Source organism: Battus philenor, unplaced genomic scaffold, assembly GCF_028537555.1.
Source record: "Battus philenor isolate CCGP_79_NKW_IND1 unplaced genomic scaffold, ilBatPhil1.0.hap1 SCAF_36, whole genome shotgun sequence".
NCBI classification, from domain to species: Eukaryota; Metazoa; Arthropoda; class Insecta; order Lepidoptera; family Papilionidae; genus Battus; species Battus philenor.
In genome coordinates this window covers 555,001-560,000 of record NW_027181700.1, presented here as the reverse complement: position 1 = coordinate 560,000, position 5,000 = coordinate 555,001, and the positions used below count along the sequence as shown (strand labels likewise).

Sequence of the window (5,000 nt, the reverse complement as noted above, 5' to 3'; positions counted from 1 at the left end):
TCGCCGCTACTAGGGAAATCCTTGTTAGTTTCTTTTCCTCCGCTTACTAATATGCTTAAATTCGGCGGGTGATCCTCCCTGATCTGAGGCCAACGATAAAAATTCGAGGCAGACGCGATATCCGTACGCGACGTCCCTTATTATATTTTTGACGACGACGAACCGACGGACCGCGCGCGCAAGCAAGCAAGCGCGCACGGCGGCCGGTCGTCGTCGCGGGACGCCCTTCGGACGTCGAGTCCGCCTACCGTACACCACCCCCACCGTCGCGATCATCGCGCGTCGCAGAGCGAGTGCGCGTGCGCGAGGCGCGCGCGTCGCGAGTCCTTAGAGGTCTCTAGACGCGCGCACGCACAACGCAACGCTGCACACACAACACGCGTTGCGCGATGAACGACGACGATGACGATGATGATTATGATGATACGAGCGTAAACGAAAATCTCGACACGCATACGCGAGCGCGAGTACTTTTCGTTAGCGATCGATCGTCCGGCCCTTTCGGTATCGGTCCGTATCGATACGATAATATAACGTTCGCACTGGAACGACGACGCGTATCACCGACATAATACGGATGCGTAGCGACGACGAGCGGTGAACTCTCTCGCATCGGGCTAGGCGCGCGCGCACATGAACATCACGTAATGTTTACTTACATATGTTTGTGTGTGCGTTACGCTTGCCGCGCAAGAAAACATTCACCGCCTGCCGGTCGCATCCGTCGGAGACGCGTCGTCTGTGCTTCCGATATATTTTATTATATCGTATACACGAACCGATGAGCTCGGACGAAGACCGCACTACGAAGACTCGCGTCTTAGCGATGCGTGTAATCTTTTCACACTCGTTTCATATTCAATACAATTCGATATATTTAAACGGACCGTAAACGCGCTCCGCGCGTACGCGGACGTGAGGGGTGCAGCACCCCGCCGTCCGTCGTCCGTCGCGAAGAACGTTCAACGGAAACCGTCAATTGTTCGAAAGAGCGCGCGCCCGCTCGCCCGCGCGCGGTAGTGCGGCAGCGGCAGCGCGACGACAGCGACGGCGGATAGTGAGAGAGAGAGAGAGTGAGAGCCGCGGCGGCGCGGACGAGAGACTCTTATTAGAGATCGTCCCATCGCACCGTCCGCGAGCTCGTTCATCACCCCCCACCAACCCGCCGCCGCCGCGTCGCGCGTCACCGCCGCGCGCATCGACCGGCGCGAGCGCACGTAGCGCGCGTTCTACACCGAACAGTGTGGTTTTTATATTTTAACAGCCGGCCCTCAGACAGGAGTGGTCCTGGATATTTCTCCACGGACCGCAATGTGCGTTCGAAATGTCGATGTTCAAATGTGTCCTGCAGTTCACACTATGACGCGCAGTTAACTGCGTTCTTCATCGACCCGCGAGCCAAGTGATCCACCGTCCAGGGTAATGGTTTTTTCTTAATGTTGTTATTACTTACGGTAGCGGCCTACGGCTCTCGCCGTCGGCCACTTGATTGTCCGTTTTTATGTATTAACGTCGAAAGTTGGTCGAATTCATGTGCGCCGAGGCGTTCATAAAGAAACGGCACCGAAAAAGCTTAACGCCCCGACGCGAATCCTTTAGAATGATGAACGACGACGACCCGCGCACCCCCCAACGAGCTGGCGTGACGCACGACATTGTCATCTTTCTAACCGCTTAAATTTCGTTTTGTATAGCGCCAACCGACAATAAAGGGCCTGAGCTAGGCAGTGGGGATTTTCACCGCTTCGAACGCTCCGTTTGGTATGCCCCGGTCGGCGCTCGTCTCTCGGCGTTTTTCCGCCACCCGGCCGCTTCGACGGCGGCGGAGGCAGCGGCGGCGGTAGCACTTTCGACGAATGCCACCACCGCCACCGGCCACCGCCACGGCGCCGTCGCCGCTGCGCCGTTAGGCGTAATAGACGCTAGAGACAATTATTTCACATTTTATTTTTTATACATATATACAAACACGCACACACACACGCACGCACACGCGCGCGCGCTCGTCCGCATTAGATACGAACAGCAGCGCGCGCGCGTACGTACATATATATGTATATATGTCGTATATATATATCATTATGGATGTATTACATATATATATGTGTAAACACGGTATGTACGAAGTCGTCGTCGTCGTCGTCGTCGTCGTCGTCGCAACAGCAACAACAGCAACAGCAACAGCGGCGCAACAACGTTCGTGAACATATCACGCGTCTCGCACACATACACACACGTTAATGATCCTTCCGCAGGTTCCCCTACGGAAACCTTGTTACGACTTTTACTTCCTCTAAATGATCAAGTTTGGTCAACTTCCCAGCAACGCCGACGGCCGTGAAGCCACCGCGTGTCGGTCCGAAGACCTCACTAAATCATTCAATCGGTAGTAGCGACGGGCGGTGTGTACAAAGGGCAGGGACGTAATCAACGCGAGCTTATGACTCGCGCTTACTAGGAATTCCTCGTTTATGGGGGATAATTGCAAACCCCAATCCCCAGCACGAAGGAGTTTCAACGGGTTGCCCGGGCCTCTAGGCCAGGGAGAACATGCTGATTCCTTCAGTGTAGCGCGCGTGCGGCCCAGGACATCTAAGGGCATCACAGACCTGTTATTGCTCAATCTCGTGCGGCTCGAAGCCGCCGGTCCCTCTAAGAAGAATTTTAATACGTCGCCAGTGAGTTGCGCCACCGGAGCGGCGCACACCTAAATGACGACGCCTATTTAGCAGGCTAGAGTCTCGTTCGTTACCGGAATTAACCAGACAAATCGCTCCACCAACTAAGAACGGCCATGCACCACCACCCACCGAATCAAGAAAGAGCTGTTAATCTGTCAATCCTTCCGGTGTCCGGGCCTGGTGAGATTTCCCGTGTTGAGTCAAATTAGGCCGCAGGCTCCACTCCTGGTGGTGCCCTTCCGTCAATTCCTTTAAGTTTCAGCTTTGCAACCATACTCCCCCCGGAGTCCAAAATCTTTGGTTTCCCGGAAGCTGCCCGCCGAGCCATCGTAGTAACGTCGGCGGATCGCTAGATGACATATTTACGGTTAGAACTAGGGCGGTATCTAATCGCCTTCGAACCTCTAACTTTCGTTCTTGATTGATGAAAACACCTTTGGCAAATGCTTTCGCTGATGTTCGTCTTGCGACGATCCAAGAATTTCACCTCTAACGTCGCAATACGAATGCCCCCAGTTATCCCTATTAATCATTACCTCGGAGTTCTGAAAACCAACAAAATAGAACCGAGATCATATTCTATTATTCCATGCACGAAATATTCAAGCAGCATTTTGAGCCCGCTTTGAGCACTCTAATTTGTTCAAAGTAAAATTGTCGGCCCATCTCGACACTCACCGAAGAGCACCGCGATAGGATTTTGATATTGAACCGCCGTTTTACCGACGGCTCACCGACGATATGCTCCGCAGACGTGTCAGTATCACCGCGGATGCGGTGCACCGACAGCGCGGCGCACAAATGCAACTACGAGCTTTTTAACCGCAACAATTTTAGTATACGCTATTGGAGCTGGAGTTACCGCGGCTGCTGGCACCAGACTTGCCCTCCAATTGTTCCTCGTTAAAATATTTAAAGTGTACTCATTCCGATTACGAGGCCTCGTAAGAGTCCCGTATCGTTATTTTTCGTCACTACCTCCCCGTGCCGGGAGTGGGTAATTTGCGCGCCTGCTGCCTTCCTTGGATGTGGTAGCCGTTTCTCAGGCTCCCTCTCCGGAATCGAACCCTGATTCCCCGTTACCCGTGACAACCATGGTAGTCGCAGAAACTACCATCGAAAGTTGATAAGGCAGACATTTGAAAGATGCGTCGCCGGTGCTGGACCATGCGATCGGCAAAAGTTATCCAGATTCATCAAAATTAACGACTTCGGACGCGAGGCCCTCCGTCGATTGGTTTTGATCTAATAAAAGCACTCATCCCATCACTGGTCAGAGTTCTGATTGCATGTATTAGCTCTAGAATTACCACAGTTATCCAAGTAACCGAGGTAAGATCTAAGGAACCAAAACTGATATATTGAGCCATTCGCGGTATCGCCTTAATACGGCTTGCACTGAGACATGCATGGCTTAATCTTTGAGACAAGCATATAACTACTGGCAGGATCAACCAGGGAGCTAGCTAGTAGAGCTAACACACACCAACACCGCACATACGAGAGATATGAGGGTGATGATGATATGATAGACGTGTGACAAGCGACGCGTCGGACGTTCGAAACGCCGTGACGCGCCGGTGCCTAGGTAGCTTTTTGCGTGCGTGCGTGCGTGCGTATTTATTACAATACACACACAACACCACACCGCAACAACAAAATGAATTCGTTTTTCTATCTGTTCACGGAGGAAAATGTATATCTCAACACTCGCCTCGCGTTCGTCCAGATTTACTTTGGACGCGGCATCGCGTCCGATTCATCGGAACGTTCTTTGACGAGACACATACAAATCTTCACTTTTATAAAATATCGTTTCGCAAAACGAACAATGACCGATTTCCAGCCCGGTTTTAGAGAGATCCGAAATCCTTGATTTATATATCATGATCGACCGTCGCGCGACTAGCGCGCGACGAGCTCGTTGATGCGATGCGTTAAGGGCCGCCCCGAAGTCGACTCGGGAGCCCAACGCCGTTCGCGTTAATTAAACGAGACGTTCTCTTACGCCTTCCGCTCTTACATAACGGAGACGTCGTCCGACACAGTTTACGGTGTGTTGTTGTGGGGAGATGATCCCCTTTTTCTTCCCTCCTCCGCCGCCGCTGTGTCGTTCGTGCGTTTGTCGGTTATAGAAGTTTCAGTTTCGGGCGTTCTCGTTGGTGGCGCGCGTTGTTTGTGTATCGGTGTTATTAGTTTTGTTCGATTCGCGCGCGTTTTCTAAGAATAATTTTTAAATTTTTTTTTTTTTTTATAAAAAAAAAAAAAAAAACTAAATCTAAAAAAAACGCAATCTCCGCAAACAAACTAACACCACCA

General features: G+C 51.7%; 2 non-coding genes across 2 annotated transcripts; both read right to left on the bottom strand.

Annotated features, from left to right (window-relative positions):
• Nucleotides 1-1,265: 1,265 nt before the first annotated feature.
• On the bottom strand, nt 1,266-1,422 carry LOC137927643 (5.8S ribosomal RNA). Its single transcript, XR_011107793.1, has one exon. It is a non-coding gene; the product is annotated as a 5.8S ribosomal RNA (ribosomal RNA).
• Nucleotides 1,423-2,238: 816 nt separating this feature from the next.
• On the bottom strand, nt 2,239-4,142 carry LOC137927706 (small subunit ribosomal RNA). The gene has a single exon (XR_011107850.1). It is a non-coding gene; the product is annotated as a small subunit ribosomal RNA (ribosomal RNA).
• Nucleotides 4,143-5,000: the final 858 nt, after the last annotated feature.